General features: G+C 40.8%; 1 protein-coding gene across 1 annotated transcript in view; it reads right to left on the bottom strand.

The window, feature by feature from the left end:
• The window catches only part of SMIM3 (small integral membrane protein 3), a 39,143-nt gene extending 22,729 nt beyond the window's left edge, over positions 1 to 16,414 (bottom strand). The window contains exon 1 of the mRNA XM_037733627.1: positions 16,204 to 16,414. The gene's annotated coding sequence lies outside the window, so the exon portion shown is untranslated. The remainder of the gene's footprint in view (positions 1 to 16,203) is intronic.
• Between the last annotated feature and the right edge of the window lie 5,023 nt (positions 16,415 to 21,437).

The raw sequence follows: 21,437 nt of genomic DNA, 5'->3' as shown, positions 1-21,437 counted from the left end.
AAAAAAAAAAAAAAAAAAAAAAAATCAAAGTTTCCAAGAACCTACCGAGGAGGCTGAGTGAGGAATTACTGTATTCCTTTATTTGAAGCTATTTATTCAATATCTCCTACACGTTCTAGGCACTAAGGAAAACAAATTATCTTTATTTATTGTGCTTACATCTAGTGGGAAAATATTCACAAAAAATAAGTAAGCAAAATGATATCAGTTTGTGAAACCATGAAGAACATAAAGCAAGATGATGTGAGAGTGATGAAGAGTGTTTTATCGTGGAGATTGTAGTTAATCTGAATTTCCTAAATAGTTCATGTCATCAGTCATCAGTGATTATGTTACTCTGTAATATATCAGCTTAAACATAATTTCCAAGGTCTCTAATTAACTGAGAATTTAGATTGATACTAGATCAAGGAAACTGATGAATAATCTTAGCTGCTCAGATAATTTCTAAGAAAGATAGAATGCAAAAACATTGGTCACCAAGCATGGTATTATACACCATTTGCATACCTTTGCCTCTTATTTGTATATGTTTGAGAGTTGATACACCTTTGGATTATATTAATGTATATGCTTTATTTTACCACTTAAAGAAATGCAAAAAGGGCTGGCACAGTGGCTCACACCTGTAATGCCAGCACTTTGGGAGGCTGAGGTGGGTGGATCACTTGAGGCCAGGAGTTTGAGACCAGCCTCACCAACATGGCAAAAGCCTGTCTGTACTAAACATACAAAAATTAGTCGGGGTTGGTGGTGTATGCCTGTAATCCTAGCTACTCAGGAGGCCGAGGCACAAGAATCGCTTGAACCTGGGAGGTGGAGGTTGCAGTGAGCTGAGATTGCACCACTCCACTTCAGCCTGGGTGAGAGAACAAGACTCTGTATCAAGAAAAAAAAAAAAGAAAGAAATGCAAAAGGGATGTGTGACCACAGGAGACATTATAATGATTGCTTTTGACCTATACTGGCCTGCTAAATGTTTGTATATTTCAAGTCATACTCAGTTACTTGCCTGCCATTATCTCTGTGAGAAATAAAAGAGGAAACAGAAATTGGTTAAAAGTTGTAATTTATATGGGTTATTGAGACTATACTAAGAATTGAAGTAGCAAAGAAATAGGAAGGTGCATATACAATTATGAGTGCAGCTTGGCTTATTAAGGGAAAAGTGAGTAAATTTTGTCTGGAAGCAAAATGAATGTACCACACTGTGAAAGATTAGTAAATATATATGTTTGTTTGTTTGTTTGGTTTTGTTTTGTTTTTCGAGACAGAGTCTTGCTGTGTCGCCCAGGCTGGAGTGCCCACTGCAGCCTCTGCCTCTCAGGTTCAAGCAATTATCCTGCCTCAGCCTCCCGAGTAGCTGGGATTACAGGTGTGCACCACCATGGCCGGCTAATTTTTTGTATTTTTTAATAGAGACAGGGTTTCCACTATGTTGGTGAGGCTGGTCCTGACATCAGGTGATCTGCCCACGTCAGCATCCCAAAGTGCTAGGATCCCAGGCATGAGCCACCATGCCCACCCCCTCAATATAGACATATATTTGAATGGGCAAATTGAAGTTTGAGGAAAATAACACTTTGTTTACCTTGACTTATAGTACCTGCAAATAATGAGTGTGGAAAGAGACAATGAAATATGTTAAAGTTGTGACTAAACTAGCTCTGCTTTAATGGGCTTACCCATAAAACTTTTAAAAAGGATTGTGAATCCTTTACTGGCAATTGTTATATTAATGCAATAGCGGAATTTAGTTTTCTTTTTCTTTATGTTAAAATGACAAACTAGTTTTAGAATATTCACTTTGTTCTTAACAAGGGATAGTAACAGTTATTTCTAATTTCTATGTTATCTGCCCGAATATAATAATCAGAATAAATTTCTCCACTTTATGTTGACTTTGTCATGCCCTTGACAACTCAAAAATAAACAAAACAACAACAGTTCATCATTTCTGAAATAGCTGAAGTTCCTTATAATTATACCTTTAGTTGTGTTTACTGAGTGTATTGTCACTCTGGTTAATAGAGAGCCAAACTACAATCTTTCATTGTTCCTAGGCATCTATGCTTCTGTCTTATGCTAGCGATAATTCTTCTTTGAAAACTCTTTTTAATGTTGCATTCCCATGATCAGTTCCAGAATTTAGAAAAAATGTAATTTTTACATGTCAAACCATAGTTGGTGCTTCTTAGATGGCTAAAATACTAAGGATTTAGCATTTTAATCTCTCATATTATAACACATGATGTGTTGTTCATAAGAAGGATGCACGAATTAATTAGGTATTTTGATATGCTCCATATTTCTTTCTTTCTTTTTATTTTGAGACAGTCTTACTGTGTTGCCCAGGCTGGAGTGCAGTGGTGCAATCTTGGCTCACTGCAACCTCTGCCTCTCAGGTTCAAATGATTCTCCTGCTTCAGTCTCCCAAGTAGCTGGGATTACAAGGGCATCATCACACCTAGCTAATTTTTATATTTTTAGTAGAGACAGGGTTTCACCATGTTGGCCAGGCTGGTCTCAAACTCCTGACCTCAGGTGACTGGCTGCCTTGGTCTCCCAAAATACTGGGATTGCAGGTGTGTGCCGCTGTGCCTGGCCTGCTCCATATTTCCTAATTGGCTCAATAATGTTGTCAGAATTTCATCATATATTAAGCCCACAAGATGTCTAATAAAAAAACTTAAGTCTTATCTTCTTTATGTTCCTTTTAAAGTAGATTTGTCCTTGTCCCCATGTCCATAGTATATTCTTACCCTGAGGAAACACTGACAAATTCCACAACACAATAGAAGATTTTATTTTTCCCTATACTGATTAAACTGAAGGCTCTATTAATTTATTACAGTAAACAACTTGTTTACTGTAATAAATTACAGTTGTTTACTGTAATAAATTAATAGAGCCTTCAGTTTAATCAACAAAAGATGGTTTTTATTTTTCTTCCATGCTTGCCTAAAGAGTCTATAAGCTAAAGAGTCATCAACACAGGACAACCCCAGAGCCTTGGTGAAAAAGATTGTACCAGATGCTCTTAGCTGAAATAGACTTATAAGGCCAGCCTTCTCAGTATTCACTGACTTCTGACCACAAGTAGACATCTATAGACTGAACCACAACACTGAATCAGAATTGCTAGGACTCTTTAGTCCTGAAGCAAAAAGCCATGGAAGTATACTGCTGATCCAAGACTTGTGAGTCAAGAATGAATCACATGAGCCTAATAAGCCAACAAGGGAAATGTAATCATGATTATTTGCTTTGGAATATGGTTATATTGTTTTTAATGTCCCATTTTCTGATGAGTACAAAAGAAAGTCCTTTCTTCTTGATCTACTGCTAACCCTCAATTTAGCAAACAATGCTTATTGCAAACTGAAAGAAAATATTTTTAATGATACCTTGTTTTCACTGGCCTGTCAGAATTCAATAGTAAATATTTTTACTGAGTCTTTGGCTATGTAATTATTTGAACAGATTCAATGAATCTGCCATCCTTTTTACCAGACTGTATTGAAAAAATCAATCATATGATCAAAGCCATCCAAAGAGTTATATTTGAGAATAAATTCATTTAATCAGCTATAATCATATAACCATTAAATAAGTGCTGTATTTCCTGTGTGGAAGTGAGGCTACAAAGCCTTCCCAGGAAACTGGTCTGATAACTATTATTTGGCTTACAGGGTTTCAGCATTGGGCTAATAATGTGTATTAAGCTTCTCTTGCATTGTTTTAAAGAAATATCTGAGACTGGGTAATTTATAAAAGAGACTTAACTGGCTCATGGTTCTGTAGGCTGTACAGGAAGCATCACCTACAATCATGGCAGAAGTGAAGCAGGAGCAGGCACATCACATGGCGAAACCAAGAGCAAGAAAGAGAGTGGGGAGGTGTCACACACTTTTAAATGACCAGATCTCAAGAGAATTCACTATCATGAGCACAGTACCAAGGGGATGGTACTAAACTATTCATGAGAAATCTGCCACTATGATGTAGCTACCTCCTACTAGGTCCCATCTCCAACACTGGAATTACATTTCAGCATGAAATTTGGGCAGGGACAATATCCAAGCTATATCATAATCCTTACTTACCGTCATGCCAGCAAATTTAGCAAACACTAAGGACCCTGAGAAAAGAGAAAGTCACTCACTTCTAAAGACTGTATATAAAATCAGATGGAAATTAATGTCTTGACTTTGGTTTTCTGATATTGGAATAAACAAGCAAAGAAAATAAATTTTAAAATATAAATTATTACTTTAGAAAAATATTCATTTGATGCAAAAGAAAGCAGTCAAGGAAGAATAAGAATGAACATACTTGAAAGATATAAAAACAAAAAGTGAAGTAGCAAATGTAAATCCAACTTTATCAATAATAACATTAAATGCAAATGGATTAAATAGTCCAATCAAAAGGCAGCGATTGCCAGACTGGATTTTAAAAATGCAAAGATCTAACCGATATTCTGTCTTCAGGATCTAACCTACATTCTGTCTTCAGGAGGCACACTTTAGATTCAAAACTATACATAGATTGAAAGCAAAAGAAAGGAAATACATATATATAAACATATATATAAGGCAAACAGCAACCATGGGAAAGCTGAAGTAAAAATAAAAAAGATTATAATGGAGCTGAAAAATTTCTTTCACTTAGTGACATCGTAGCCATTGTAACATGATAGCACAACACATTACTTATGTGTTTGCAGTGATGCTGGTTTAAACAAACCTACTATATTGCCAGACATATAAAAGAACAGCAAATACAATCATGTATAGTACATAATACTTGATAATCCCAGCACTTTGGAAGGCCAAGGCAGGTGGATCATAAGATCAAGAGTTCAAGACCAGCATGGCCAACATAATGAAACCCAGTCTCTACTGAAAATACAAAAAATTGGCGAGGCATGGTGGCAGACTCCTGTAATCCCAGCTACTCAGAAGGCTGAGGCAGGAGAATTGCTTGAACCCAGGAGGCAGAGGTTGCAGTGAGCCAAGATCACACCATTGCACTCCAGCCTGGGGGACAGAGCGAGACTCCATCTCAAATAATAATAACAATAATAATAATAATAATAATAATAAATGACTATGTTGCTGGTTTAAAAAAAAAAAAAAAAAAGGAAAGCCAAAGTGGCTATATCAGTAATAGAAAACGTAGCTTTTTAAAACAAAAAAGGACTGGCACAGTGGTTCACGCCTGTAATCCAGCACTTTAGGAGGCCAAGGCAGGTGGATCACTTGAGGCCAGGAGTTCGAGACTAGCCTGGCCAATATGGCAAAAGCCCACCTCTGCTAAAAATACAAAAATTGACCAGCCATGGTGGTGCTCACCTGTAATCCCAGTTACTCAAGTGACTGAGATACAAGACTTGCTTGAACCCGGGAGGTGAAGGTTGCAGCAAGCCAAGATTGCGCCATTGCACTCTAGCCTGGGTGACAGAATGAGACTCTGTCTCAAAAACAACAAAAACAAACATTACTAGAGATAAAGAGGCACATTTTGTGTTAAAGAGTTAATCCATCAGGAAATTATAACAATTATAAATATATGCACTAACAAAAGAAAAAAATAACACGAAGATTGACAGAATTTAGGGAAGAAGTAGACAATTTAACGGTTGTCAAAGATCCCAATACCTAACTATCAATATTGTATAGAAAAAACAGGCAGAGGATCAACAAGAAAGTAGAAGAACTGAACAATACCATATACACTCTAGACCCAAAACACATCTATAGAGCACTCTACCAAACAACAGAGTAATACATACTACATACTCTTCTCACATGTACATAGAACACTATCGAGAATTGGACATATGCAAGGCCACGAAACAAATTGCAGTAAATTTAAATAGACTGAACTCTTGCAAAGTATATTCTCCAATCATGATAAAGTGAAATTGGAAATCAAGAACAGAAAGAAATTTGGAGTATTAACAGATATAGGAAAATAAAAGAACATGCTATCAGTGTATCAAAGAAGTAATCATAAAAAATATAAAGTACTTTAAGATGAATGAAAATGAAGACACAGCTATGGGATGTAGTTGAAACAGTATGTAGAGGAAAATTTACAACTATAAATGCCTGTATTAAAAAGGAAGACAGATCTCACATCAACAACCTAACCTACCAACTAAGATACTGGAAAAATAAGAGAAAACTAAATCAAAAGCAATTATAAAGAAGAAAATAATAAGGATTAGAATGCATGTCCACAAAATAGAGAAAAGGAAAACCAAGAAAACCAAAAGTTGATTTTTTTCTAAAAGATCAACAAAATTGACCAACTTTTAACCAGAACTAACAAGAAAGACTGAGATCCAAATTACTAAAAGTAATTTATAAAATCAAAGTCAGAAATGGAATTGGAGCTATTACTACTGACCTTTCAGAAATAAAGTGAATTACAAGGAAATACTATTAATAACTCTTTGACAACCAGTTAACTAACTTAGAGGAAAGGGACAAATTCCTAGAAAAGACATGAACTACCAAACCTCACTCAAGAAGAAATAGAAAACCTGAATAGACTCATAACAAATGAAAAGATTAAACTGGTAATTGTTTTTAAAAGTCCAAGACCAGATGGTTTCACCAGTGAGTTTACTAAACATTTAAAGAAGAATTCATACCAATTCTTCACAAACACTTCCCAATGCATTTGGGAACCCAGAAAATCGGAGACAGGTCTCAGTTAATTTAGAAAGCTTACTTTGCCAAAATTGAGGAAGCGCCCATGACAGCCTCAGGAAGTCCTGATGATATGTACACAAGGTGGTCAGGCATGGCTTGGTTTTATACATTTTAGGGAGACATGAGACACGCATCAATACAGGTAAGAAGTACATTCAGTCTGGAAAGGCGGGACAACTTGAAGCAAAAGGCAGGAAAACTCAAAGCAGGATGGAGCTTCCAGGTCACAGGTGAGACACAAATGTTTTCATTTTTTGCATTTATTATTAGCCTTTACAAGGTAGGCGATCAGATATGCATCTATGTCAATGAGAAGAGGGATACCTTTGTGGGGGTTTTTGTCATTGTTTTTGTTCTTGTTTTAAGACAGAGTCTCACTCTGTCACCCAGGCTGGAGTGCAGTGGCACGATCTTGGCTCACTGCAGCCCCCACATCCTGGATTCAAGTATTCTTCTGTCTCAGCCTCCTGAGTAGCTAGGACTACAGATGCATGCCACCATGCTCAGCTAATTTTTTGGATTTTTAGTAGAGGCAGGGTTTCACTATTTGGCCAGGCTGACTTCAGGTGATCCACTCGCCTTGACCTCCCAAAGTGCTGGGATTACAGGCGTGAGCCACCAGACCTAGTGAGGGATAGCTTTGAATAGAATGGAAGGCAGGTTTGCATTAAGCAGTTTCCAGCTTTTTTCCTTAGTGATTTTGGGGGTCCAAGATATTTTTCTTTCACAGTATTATGCTGATACCAAAATAAGACAAAGATATCACAAGAAAAGAAAACTACAGACCAATATGTCTTATGAATATAGTCACAAAAATCTTCAACAAAATACTAACAAATTGAACCCGGAATTATATAAGGATTATAAAACATGACCAAGTAGGACTTATCCCAGGAATGCAAGGTTGGTATAACATCCAAAAATCGATATATCACATCAATAGAATAAAGGGGAAAAAGTCAAAAGAATAAAGTTGGACTCTTGGAGTAAGTCTGCATAACCATACAATGAAATATTGCTTAGCAATAAAAAAAGTATTGATGTAGGCTTCAAGATAGATGGACCCTAAAAATAGTATGCTAAAGAGAAAGAAGCCAGTCACAAAGTACTGCATATTCAATTACTCAATCTATATGGAATATCCAAACCAAAACAGGCAAATCAACAGAGATAGATTAGTGCTTTCCTACCAGTAAGAATGGTAAAGGGAATGTGGGGTGATGTCTAAAGACTATTGTTTCTTTCTAGGGTAATAAAAATCTTCTAAAATTGATTGTAGTCACGGTTGTGTATACTTGTAAATGCTAAAAGCCATTGAATTGTACACTCTAAATGAATTAATTGTATAATATGTGAACTATATCTCAGTCTAGTTGAGAATATCTTTGAAATGATGCTGGGTATGGAAAATTTAACCTTGGTTCCCTGTGATATCTCCAGAAGGAAGCTAATTGTCTGGCTGCAATAGTTGCTCAGAAACATATAGCTCTAGATTTACTGGCCATACAACAAGGCTTCTGTGCAAATGAATCAAGCCAAATATCCTCTAATGAAATCATTCATCTTTCTGATCATAATTTTTGAGGCAGACTGATAAGAAAAATCATCCAGAAATTTGGAAATATCACCAAAAGGATGACTACATGTCCTACCAACATCACACTAGAGCATGACCTGTGTGCTCTAAAGAACTATCAGACTCTTGAAGGATACGGACCTTTGTTTGATTGACTATTTACTATTAATTGGGATTTAGACATTTTACAATTCCGTAAAGTTAGATGTTAACTTTAGAACATTTGATATGGTACAAATGGGCTTTTTGTTGTTTTGGCTTGTACCATCCAGCAGAAATACAATTGATTTCTGTCTCATAGAAAAGATAACCTCAAAGGTTATGATTTTATTGTCCTATAGGTCATTAACCAATTTTGCATCTAACCTATTAATTTTATTTTAGCATTCCTTGTCATCCTACTGGTTCCTTCATTAAACATCTATATAAAACTTTGATTCATGCTTTCTGTGTGTGTGTGTGTGTGTGTGTGTGTGTGTGTGATATTATATTTTTAACATTTTGAAGACTATACTTTTTTTTTTGTAGTGATGGGGTTTTGTCATGTTGCCCAGGCTGGTCTCGAACTCCTGGGCTCAAGCGAACCACCTGCTCTGGCCTCCCAAAGTGCTGGGAATACAGGCGTGAGCCACCACTCCCAGCTTAAAGACTATACTTTGACAAACTATTTGAAGATAACACAATGCTGAAACACATTTCAGAGTTCTTAAACTCATACCACTCTTCCAAACTGCCAAGAATTCGCAAGAAAAAGGAGGTAATGCAAGATCACGTAGTTCAGAATTTTTGAAAACTGAGTTTGGATCCTGGTTCTGGCACTTACTGTGACCTTGATGCAGTATTTAATGTCTATGAGACTCTGTTTTCCCTTCTACAAAATGTGAATGCTAATGCCTACCTTAAGGGGCTTTAATGAGGATGAAATAGAATGAAGTGAAATCATGAATGTGAAAGAGCATATGCTTGGTAAATATTACTTATTTGAAAAGACAGTATATATGAATGACATGCTCATATATAGGATTTTTTCCCTAGGCCCTACAGTAGAGCCTTCATACTATGTACATTTCTTTCCTTCCTGAATTTTCACTAAATTGAAACACTGCATGTCCAAAATTAAACGGAAAAATTAAAAACAATCTAATCCAAATTCTCCCTTTTACAGATGAGGAAACTGAGGCTCAGGGAGGTTGAGTGACTTGCCAAGGCCATGAACTGACAATTGTTAGAGCCAAAGTATGAAGCCAGGACAGCCTGACTACTGAGCCTAAACTCTTTGCCACTCTGCAATAACAATTTTGAGTGGGGCCTGGTTTTATCACAGTCCTCCCTAAGTTCAAATTTCTGGTTACAGTATTTCTCTTTCTATCACCAGCACCTAGGTACAGAATAAGTTGAATGAATGAATAAATGAATAATGATGAGAGGTCAAGTAAGACTCCTCTTTCCAGTTCTGAAGTTGTGCCGAAGGCAAAGCTGAAAGCTTGAAAAACTATTGTATTAACTCACAGAGTTCTTCAGAGAAACAGAACTCTGTGTGTGTGTGTGTGTGTGTGTGGAGAGAGAGAGAGAGAAAGAGAGAGAGAACGAGAAACTGATTCTTTTTTTTTTTTTTTTTTTTGAGACGGGGTTTCGCTCTTGTTACCCAGGCTGGAGTGCAATGGCGCGATCTCGGCTCACTGCAACCTCCGCCTCCTGGGTTCAGGCAATTCTCCTGCCTCAGCCTCCTGAGTAGCTGGGATTACAGGCATGCGCCACCATGCCCAGCTGATTTTTTGTATTTTTTAGTAGAGACGGGCTTTCACTATGTTGACCAGGATGGTCTCGATCTTTTGACCTCGTGATCCACCCGCCTCGGCCTCCCAAAGTGCTGGGATTACAGGCGTGAGCCACCGCACCCAGCCAAAACTGATTCTTAAGGAAGTGGTTTCCATGATTGTGAAGGCTAGCAAGTCCAAAATCTGCAGGGTAGCCCAGCAGGCTAGAAACCCAAGGAAGACTTGATGTTGCATCTTGAGTCTGAAAGCAGTTTGCTGGCAGAATTCCCTCTTCCTAGGGAAGGTCTATCTTTTTCTTAAGACCTTCAGTTGATTGGATGAGGTCCACCCACATTATGGAGGATAATCTTCTTTGCTCAAAGTTCAGTTTTTTGGGGGGCGGAGGGGGGCAGTGAGGACAGAGTCTTGCTCTGTCGCTCAGGCTGGAGTGCAATGGCACTGTCTCGCCTCACTGCAACCTCCGCCACCCGTGTTCAAGCAATTCTTCTGCCTCAGCCTCCCGGGTAGCTGGGATTACAGGTGTTAGCCACCATGCCTGGCTAATTTTTTTTATTTTTAGTAGAAACAGGGTTTCATCATGTTGGCCAGAATGGTCTCGAACTCCTGACCTCAGGTGATCCACCCGCCTCGGCCTCCCAAAGTGCCAGGATTATAACCATGAGCCACCGCACCCAGCCTTAAGAGGCAAGGTCTTGCTCTGTCACCCAGGCTGGAGTGCAGTGGCACAATCATAGATCACTGCAGCCAAAAAAAGATAGAATTGTAAGAAAATAGGATGTTTAGTCTAGAGATGGGAGCACTCATGCAGACAATGGAGAATCTGAGCAAACCTCTGAAATATGCCTGGGGCAGAGGAAGCTGACGTAGAGTCGGAAAGTGTCAGCTGAGAAGCAGATCTCAGTTCATCCAGAGAAAGAATGTTTTGAAAGAGCTATCTGAAAATGGACAGAACAGGCTTTCTTGGGATGTCATGGGCTCCCTAACACTGGAGGTATGGAAGCAGAGAGATGTCGCAGAAGGGTTTCATTGAGACAGTGGAAGACTGGGAGAAGGGGCAGGGAGTGTGTCACTGGCACAAGGTAAAGGTTCTGCACAGAATTAAACCATGGCTCCTAGTCCTGGCTCTGTCACTAGTTTACCATGTGATCTTGAGGAAGTTCCTTCCCCTTTCTAAATCTTCAGGCTCCAGAAGTGAAAAGAAGAGAGTTGAGTTAAATGTTCTCTGGAGTCACTTGTACCTCCAAAAATTTTTTAAAGCTAAGGCTCAAGGATCTTAAGATTACTACAGTTTTGAATTAAAAGCAATACCTGTGTGTGGGCGACCTGTTTTGTCTCGCTGATGAATCTGTCCTGACTCAGACATTAGCTCCCTGCTTACAGGCCCCTAAACAGCTCAGTTCTTCCCAAAAGTCAGGCAATAAGCACCAGGACTCCTGAAATTACTAGTCTCCCTCCCTTCCCTTTCTTCCTGAAAAAAATTCCCAAGGTTCTTTTTGTTCTATAAATCCTTGGCCAAAATGCCTTCTTACTGTTTGGAGGAAGCTCCACTCACTTGCTAACTCAAAAGAAATAACCAGCCTGGCGCGGTAGCTCACGCCTGTAATCCCAGCACTTCGGGAGGTAGAGGCGGGTGGATCACGAAGTCAGGAGTTCAAGACTCAGCCTGGCCAAGATGGTGAAACTCTGTCTCTACTAAAAATACAGAAATTAGCCGGGCGTGGTGGTGGGTGCCTGTAATCCCAGCTACTTGGGAGACTGAGGCAGAGAATTGCTTGAACCTGGGAGGCGGAGGTTGTAGTGAGCCAAGATTGTGCTGCTGCACTCTAGTCTGGGTGACAGAGCAAGACTCTGTCTCAAAAAAAAAAAAAAAAAACATAATCAAAAAAAAAAAAAAAAAAAAAAAAAAGGAAATAACCTTCTAGACTGAAAATAAGATGCAGGAATTTTTATTTTAATTATAACTTTTGTATTATGGCTGAAATACTTCATTGAATTAATGATTAGGAAGGACGGTAAATGATGACATTTCTCAAACATGGAATCTGAGATAGAACAAGGTGCTAAGCAGACAGGGAGGAAGAAGAGGAAATGGAAGGATTCCATTTTATAGCTTTGAAGTGGTCTGATAGCCATATGGTCTCATTAGTGTGGTTATAATTATTTGAATCAATTCTTATGGCTTAATTCCAAAGTGTTCAATTATTACAGAGTCATGCAGCTAGAGATAATAGAATGTCTATTACCAGCAGATATCTCTGTTCAGTCAGCCTAATTTTTGAAGTAAACTTTGGTCTCAAATATATATATGCATTTGCCTATATTTTTCAAAAAAGATCATTTACTTGAACAAAACATTTATTGGGAACTTATTGCATAGCAAGGATTTTATAAGCATTATACTACTATTCTAGGGTGAAAATGTTATTAACCCCTATTTTACACATCAGAAAACAGAGGCCCACAGAGGATTGTTAACTTGTCTAAGGTTACCCAACCAGGAAGTAAAAGAACTGATTCTAAATGTCTTGCATCTGAATGACTCTTACTGAGTTAGGGCCTCTCTGTGACTCTTTTTCTCCTCATTGAAATGGAGTAATTCCTGACCTAGCTAAGGCACAGTGAGATGCACAGGCACAATGAGAACTGCAATGCACACTGCACAGTGCACAAGCAGAATCAGACAATTAGCTACATGGTTACGAGAGAGGGTAGGGACAGTAATTGTGAGAATAAAAGGGAAAAATTATCGTTTTGAAACCTATACAGTGCACCTATATTTAAGGGAGTATTAGTAAATTTTACTTATTAACTTTAAGCATGCATTCGTTTTATTTCTGCTTTCAGATTCACCCTCTGCACACTTCTCCATCCAGCCTTGTGAATAGGAAGTTCTTCTGAATGTGCCCTATCAGAGGGCCTGGTAGCAAACACTGCCAATCCCTGCAAAAATCTCTTGGGCCTTCTCCGCTTCAGTGTTTCACAGACTTCCAATTGCCAGTATCTGTATCTTTGTGTCTGAGAGCTTTTCCCAGAACCACAGAAGGTTGGTCTGTCAGTCCAAAAGTATCCAAGAATTAACCCTTTTCTCCAGGAGCAGCCCTCAACTAAAGACATTAGGGGTATAAATACCCCAACTCCCTTACCCTTCAGTGGAATAATTCTGAGAGGTGTGTTTACATCGTTTCCAGAGTTTCTCTGTGCGACTAGGCTCCAGTCACCCATGACAGCTGGCTTAATAACACAATCATAACAGCTGCCTTCACTTCTTTATATCACTTCCTCAGTTCCCTACTGGTGTACCCTGAACCTCTGAACCTCTGAAATAAATGACTTGCATTTAAACCCTTATCCCACAGTCTTTTTCTGAGGGAAACTAAGATAGATTTTCTTGATGTCTAACTTTCTGGTGAGCTCACCAAAGAGGGAAGCATCTGCAGGAGCTGAGGTGTTTTGCATTCTGCCCCCCAACCCCTACCCCAGGGGCTGCAAGGCTGGCTCTGTGGCCCAATTCCTGTCAGGGGACCCTCTTCATACAGCTCTATTTGTCTCCAGAGTCCAGTAGCTGCTCCCACCCTTGCCTCTTCAGGTCTTAGGCCATAAATAGCACCCACCTTTACTATCCCCAAGGACTTCAGTATTCCTTTTCATTGCTCTCCCCACCACCCACAATTCCGCAAATAGTTCCTGTGTTAAACTTTCTTCAAACTATCTATTTTAGCCCACCATCTGTTTCCTGTTGGTACTGTGACTGATTCAGCTGGTTTGATGACTTCTGGGTTTGACCTCAGAGAAGACAGTTCATTATGGGAACACGCAGGGAGCACAGGAAGTCGTGAATAGGATAGCGGACCTGGCAGAGATGGAAAGAGAAGTATACAGTGAGGCAGAGGTTCACTGTTACAGTGGTGGTAAGGAAAGAACAAAGTATCCCCAAACTTAGGAGCCTAAACTTTTATTATCTCACAGTTTCTGAGGGTCGGAGTCCAGGAGTTGCTTACCTGGGTGGCTCTAGCTCAGGGTCTCTCACAAGTTTGCAGTCAGGCTGTCAGCTGGGTCTGTGACCATCTCCATACTCAAGTGGAGCTGGAGAATCCACCTCTGAGCTCACTTGCTGGTTACTGGCAGGCCTTCGTCCTCACCAGCTGTGGGCCAGAGGCTTCAGTTTCCTGCCACACGGGACTTGCTATGGGATTGCTCACAAAATGGCAACTTGCTTCAAACATAAAGGGCATGTTGTGACAGAGAGAGAGGGGAGGGAGAGAGCTCTAACAAGAGAGGGCCCAACACAGAAGCCACAGTCTTTTATAATCTAGTCTCAGAAGTGTCATCGCATCACTTCTGTCATATGCTGTTGGTCACACAGATCAACCCTGGTACACCAGGGTAGGAACACCAGAGGGCAGTGGCCACTGATGGCTAGCTTAGAGGCTCACTTCTACCAGCGCTCAAGAGTAACAAAACATCCCATTAAACTCTCAGATGACAGCTGAAAGTCTAAAAGAACTTCCCAGGAATAAATGGTAAGAGGGGCATAAAGGAAATCTCAATTGTCCAAACAATTTTTTTTTTGAGATGGAGTTTCGCTCTTTGTTGTCCAGGCTGGAGTGCAGTGGCACAATCTCAGACAGCTCACTGCAACCTCCGCCTCCTGGATTCCAGCAATTCTCCTGTCTCAGCCTCCCGAGCAGGTGGGATTACAGGCGCCTGCCATCACACCTGGCTAATTATTGTATTTTTAGCAGAGACAGGTTTCACCATGTTGGCCAGGCTGTTCAACAATTTTTTTAAGAAGCCAACTTAGTGCTGCTCATAAGTAAAGCCGGAGAGCCAGTGTAACTTTAGACAAATGAATTCCTCTCTCTGAACCTGTTTTCTCACCTGTTAATGAAGGGATTGGACTATGCTCCATGGCCTAATAACCAATATTTCCATAGCACTGATAGCACTGACAGTGTGCTGCCCTCTATCCACTTTACTTGTATTAACGCATTTTACCTTCATAGCACAGGGAGAAGCTCCTGTGGAGAGCCCTTGGCCCCATTCTAAACAGGCTGGGCTCTCCCACATCCGCATCGCCTCAGCCTGAGCTGGACCACTGAAGATCTCATTAATGTGTTTAGCAGCTGACTGACTGGCTCTTTCTCTGGCCTCTTGTGAAATATGCCTTCCTCTGCGGTCATGACCATGCTTTGTGAGTTGGAACAAAATAAACAAGAGACTGAACAAGTTCGCTTCATTTCCTTCTCTTAAATATAAAAGTGTCTAGTCCTTTCCTGATGTCTTTATTTTGACCTCAGAGAGAAGAAACAGTCTTGGTAATTTCTGAGGAAATAAACCCTCAGTGGCCGAATTTGGTCAAACTGAGAAAGGAACTGTCCACTGGCCCAACCAGGGCCTCCCTATTGCCTAACTTCAAGCTGTCTCCTCCCATATGGCAGTCTACGGGCATCAGGAAATCCCATAGGCTCTATCTTCAAAATACAGCCAGAATCCCTGGTCCATGGTACTATCTTCTTTTGCTTGGATCACTACTGCAATTTGCTAACTGTGCCCTGATTCTATCCTTGTCTTTCTACGGTCCATTTCCAAAATGATGTCAGGAGTGACCCTTGTAAAATGTACGTTAGATCACATCACTGCTCTGCTTGAAATCCTGCAATGGTACCACATTCCCTTCAAAGAAAAACTCAACATCCTTTAAATGGCCCTTTGAGATCCTACATGAGTGCACCCCCAGCTCCCATTACCTCTGGGACCTCAACCCCTAAACCTCTCCCCACTGCTCACTCCCTAACAGTGATACAGGTCTCCTCGCTCCTCCTCACTTATGCCTTAGGGACCTTGTTTAGCTCCTTCTGAAAGGCTCCTTCCCCAGATAGCCACTGTGCTCTTGCTCTACCTCCTTCAAATCTTTGCTCAAACCTTACCTTTTCAAGAGGGTTACCCTGACCACACAATTTAAAATTGCAACCTTCTTTTCTCCCCTCATTTCCCGTTCTGCTTTCTAAAGGAAGGAATTGCTTAAAGGTGAAAAAGAAAAAAAATTGTTTTAGTTGCCAGCTTCCATATGGCAGCAAGTTCCAGACAGTTTAAAATAGCATTCATCCACTCGACAAACACTTATCGAGGGCTTGCTCTGTGCCGGGCACTGAGTTAGGCAGGAAGTCAGTCTTCAATTCTATTCTGCTCAATTCAGTGAGCAATACACTGGTATTCTCCTAGAAGCAAGACTTGGGGTTGGGTGGTGAATTGTGCAAGAGGGAAGGTGAGAACATTCTTTGCTTGGCCAAATTTTAGTCAGGCTTCTGAATCTTCTGTAGCCCCATCTGTGCACTTCCTCATAACAAAGTGGTTTTGGCAAAGAACTCTAAGTCAGTTTACTGAGAACTCCCCATGACTGGGTTCCTCAACCTCTACCATCCCCCAGGTGCTGCCTGATTACCCTGGCCTGTCCTCAGCAAGAATCCCGTTAGACGAGTTTAGCCAGAATCCCCCTTACTCCTGATGGTTGCTCTTAGCAATTTTCCTTCCAGTGACCCCAAGGTGCTCCTTGGCTATACATTCCAACTGGCCCATGCTATATTGGGAGTCGAGCCCAATCTCTCTCCTCTACTGCAAGACCCACTGTAGTGGTCCCTACACTTATCACAGTGGTCCTGAATAAAGTCTTCCTTCCTGTGCTTTAACAAGTATCTTTGAATAATTTTTTTCTTTGCCAGCCAAATGTGAAAGCAGGAAACTTGAAACCAAGCCCTGAGTTCAAACCCTAGCTTCATCTCCTTCTGTCTTAAAATAAAGGGAGTGGATTAGTTAATCTCTAAGGTCACTTCTGGCTTTACTGTTTCACGATTTCACCCTCATTTCACTGAGAGCTATAGCCCCTTGTTCAATGTGCGTGCCCAGAGGTGAGTGAGGACAAACATGCAGAAGAAAAAGAGATGAGTAGAATAGAGAGGCATGTGTTAGAGCTATTCAGGTGGTAAAATCAAAGGAAGAAGCCACCAAGGAAGCTCCCAGGTGTTTGGCTGGGGCAGTTAGGTGTGGGTAAGGGTATAGCTACTGTAGGAGCCAGGTATATGGGAAAAAATGATCTCTGTTAAAAAAAAAAATCATAGATCGAACATGGTCAGGCACAATGGCTCACAGCTATAATCCCAACACTTTGGGATGCCAAATTTGCAGAGAATTGCTTGAGCCCAGGAGGTAGAGACCAGCCTGGGCAACATAGCAAGACCCCTATCTCTACAAAAAAATTAAAAATAAGCTAAGCACGGTGGCATGTGCCTGTAGTCCTAGCTACTTAGGAGGCTGAGGTGGAAGATCATTTGAGCCTCAGGTTGCAGTAAACTCTAATAACCACTGCACTCCAGCCTGGGCAACAGAGCAAGACCCTGTCTCTAAAAAGAGAAAAAAAAGTTCAAAGTTCAGTTCCATTCAAAAACAAAAATGATTCAAAATATTTCCCAGAATGAAAACAGGCCAGCAGCTTTTTGCCATGTTTACACTTGGGAAATAAGCTTTAGCCCTGCCACCACCACATTCCCTGGGCAGAGCCCCCGCAGGGACTAGCATGGATGTTGATGAAACAAGGGCTTCTTTTTTCTTCCCCCTCTGTTCACTTACTATGACTTTTAGATTGGCCTGCAGATAGATTCAACACAGGAAAACCTGTCATTAATATAGTTTTCAAGTAGCAAACCACAAGTGAGGAAGGTAGCTATGGCAGGTGGCCAGCATTGGTGAGAGCAGTTCTCCAGGATTCCTAAGCTGTAGAAAACCGTGAGTCTTTGAGGTCAGAGCCCAGATTCAGTTCCCTTCACAAGACCTCATTTGACCAAAGTCTGACTAACTCCCAGGTTTTTCCATTATTATTATGGATTTACTCTGAAGGGCTCTTTATAAAAATGAAAACCAGTTTTGGTTTTTCATACTTGGGATATTTAGGAACCATTTCTTCCATGTGCTTAGTACTTCATAGCTCACAAAGTGCTTTCACAGCCTGGATGATTTTTTATTTTCACCAAGCCAGGGATTATTCTTCTCATTCTATGTGTCTTGAAACAAGACTCAGAGGTGTAAGTGGCTTTTTCAAGATCACATAGCTAGAAAGTGCCAAAACTATCCACTCAAATTTGATAATATTCCAGGTAGGCAATACAGTGGGAAATGGATATCTCATACACTTATGGTGAGAGTGTAAATTGGTCTGGCATTTCACAAGGGCTCATTGCCAGTGTTTATTAAATATGGTTACCCTTTGATTTGCCAGTTTAACTTTAGGGTCTCTGTATGAGCGTGAGCTCCCCCTAGAAAGCAGAGCTCAAAATGAGAGCTTGTAGGCAGCAAGCCAGCATTGAGAAGTGAATGAGTCCAGGGCTAGGAAGAGTGAAAAGCAACACAAGGCTGCATTATCAAGCTGATCACCATTGTGCGTAGCTAGGACTCAATCCTGCCAGAACCCTTTAAGGAACCACGGGGAATGGGCCTGAGAGAAGGAAGAGGGGAACATTTATTTACAGGCTCACACTCTAGACTGGTAAAAAGTTACTCCATAGACTGTTAACTCTTCCACACTACCATGTTTGTCAGAGGAATACAAATAATGTATTCATGTATTAATTATATAGTTATTAATAAAAAGATTAGGGGAGAACCTGGGCCTGGGAACTGGAGGTGGCGCTGGAACACAGATCTCCAAAGTCAAGTCTAATTTTCAGAGTCTGGCAGATAGGGTTCTGTGGAACTGGAGTTATAAAGAATAGAATCCGGTTCCCTTGGACGTAGAGAGAGAGACATGGCAAGAGAATGTTTCTGTTTTCTGCCACAAGTGACTCCATATTCTAGGCACCCTGGGCACAAAGTATCTGATATCCTGCCAGGCAGTGTTATCAGTGGTCAAAAGGGATCAGAGATAAGGCCTACCATGCCCAGTTCCAAGGTCAAAGACAGAAAATTAAACAAGTGATTATCAAAAAGCAGTGCTTTTCTTTTTTTTTTTTTTTTTTTTTTTTTTTTTTTTTTTGAGACGGAGTTTCACTCTTGTTACCCAGGCTGGAGTGCAATGGCGCGATCTCGGCTCACTGCAACCTCCGCCTCCTGGGTTCAGGCAATTCTCCTGCCTCAACCTCCTGAGTAGCTGGGATTACAGGCACGCACCACCATGCCCAGCTAATGTTTTGTATTTTTAGTAGAGACAGGGTTTCACCATGTTGACCAGGATGGTCTTGATCTTTTGACCTTGTGATCCACCCGCCTCAGCCTTCCAAAGTGCTGGGATTACAGGCTTGAGCCACCGCGCCCGGCCAGCAGTGCTTTTCTAATTTAGTATGCATGAGATTCACCTGGGAGCTTGTTAGAAGTTTAGATTCTTGGACCCCAACCCAGACTTTCCAATTTGGGTCTTGGGCAGAGCCTTGAATCTACATTTATAAATCCCTCAAGTAATTCTTGTGGAGGTGACCCAGGACCACACTTGAGAAACACTGCCTTGGGGCCCAGATTCTGAGCCTTTGAGGACAGAAAGTACCTCATTTATTGCTAGTTCCCTCCCCAGTACCTGACATGTAGCAGGGACAAGATAATTGGTCACTGAATTATTCAAAATCAGTGCTCTAAAAAGTGTCTGTTTTATGTGGAGTCAGCGCAAGTCTGCAGCCTTTCTGTACCTGCAGGCTCTGGGACTTCATTTTAACAGCATAGCCCAGAAAAGGGAATTTAAACTCCACAGACACTAGTTTATAAACTAGAAAGCCAATGAATTCATTAACATAAAGAAATAACTGCAAATCAGTTGGCTAGTAATATATTTTCTCCTAGGAGCAGAAGCCACCTATGAAATTCAGTTAGTGCCAGACTATTGCTTGATGAACAAGAAAAGATTTTTAGGCGCCATTGGTAAAGCATGACATAAATTGTGAGATTAGCACTGTATAAGTTGAACAGGTCTATATAAATGTAACATTATTATTAACGTCACTATATTAGAAAATACGCTGGAGGCAGTATACATAGGGGTTATGCCTGCAAGCACTGGAGTCAGACAGAACAACATTCTACCTTTATCTATGAAGCCTGATAGAGGAGTCACCGCACTTCCCTGAGCCTAAGTTTCCTGCTCTGTAAAATAGAAATAATATTGCCACATGCCTTTTGGAGTTGTAAGAATTAAATTAGACAATGTATGTAAAGTTTTGACACAGTGCGCTGCACTTAAGTGCTCAATAAATGTTTGTTAATAGTATTCAGTTCCTTATCTTCTCAGTCACCAATTCTAACGTCAGACAGGTAATAATACAACACTACTACAATTATAAAAACATAGACCAGGTGGCAGGCAACAGAAGCTCCAGTTTCTGCTAGGCAGTTCTAGACGGTCTTTTTACATACTGCAGAGTCCTAATTAGAAGGGAGTCAGGCTAGTGGGACCAAGGGAAAGCAAAAAGAGCAGATGCACTGTAAGTCTGCCTTTCTTCATGGTGCAGGACACATAGCCCTCCTGTGCAAATAATTCACAATCTTCCTGCACCCAGCTATCACGAGACACCTGCAAGTTAGCTCCCTGCAACCTTGGAGTTATCAGTACTGCACAGCACCCTGCAGCCCAAGAACAGTCCTATAAAATCTCCACCAAGCCTTTGTTTCCTTGAAATCAGCTCCTCTCTGGGTGGTCTGCCCATTGCAACCATTCAACGTAATTTCATTCCTTCTCAAATAAATCTGCATTTCTTTACCTAAAACTATTAATAAATTCTTTTATCACCCACGTAATACCAGTCTCACATAGCAGCTGCTCACCCAAGACACAGACCTAAGCCTTAGTTTACACATTAGAAAAATGTAGACGCCTACCAACATTGTTCATTGATTTCATTCCCTCCTCTCATACTTATTGGAGGTCCACAATATAGGCTTAGACCTAATGTTAACGATGTACTCAAAACCTGCGTAGAGGAACTCACAGCCTAAAGTTTCAAATGAGATAATGTACGTGAAAGTTCCATAAAGGCCATTGGGAAGACTCAGAAGACAGTTGCTGGTGTGACTCTTGTCTTTCAGTCCCCACGGAGCTCTGTCCCTTTGAGAACTTCATTTGTCTCCTGGATGCTCACCTAGAAAGTGCGGCAGGGGAGGCCGTCGTAAATAACACAAAAGAGCAGCTTTTCATTCTGGGAAAAAAGAACAAAAGGAGCTCACTGAACCTGTATGCATTTAATCTGCCGAGTCCAGACCAAACGACAGAAAGGGCAGTGGACGCTCAAGGAAGCGCTGGGGGGCGGGCCCAGGGTTGGGGAGAAAACTGGGATCCCAGCTGCGCACGCGCGCTCTGATTTTAGACAGGCTCGAGCCCGACGATGTGGG

The sequence above is a fragment of the Cebus imitator genome, unplaced genomic scaffold (genome assembly GCF_001604975.1).
Source record: "Cebus imitator isolate Cc_AM_T3 unplaced genomic scaffold, Cebus_imitator-1.0 Scaffold540, whole genome shotgun sequence".
NCBI classification, from domain to species: domain Eukaryota; kingdom Metazoa; phylum Chordata; class Mammalia; order Primates; family Cebidae; genus Cebus; species Cebus imitator.
Note: the sequence above shows the minus strand (reverse complement) of the source record. Positions and strands in the feature narration are given on the sequence as shown.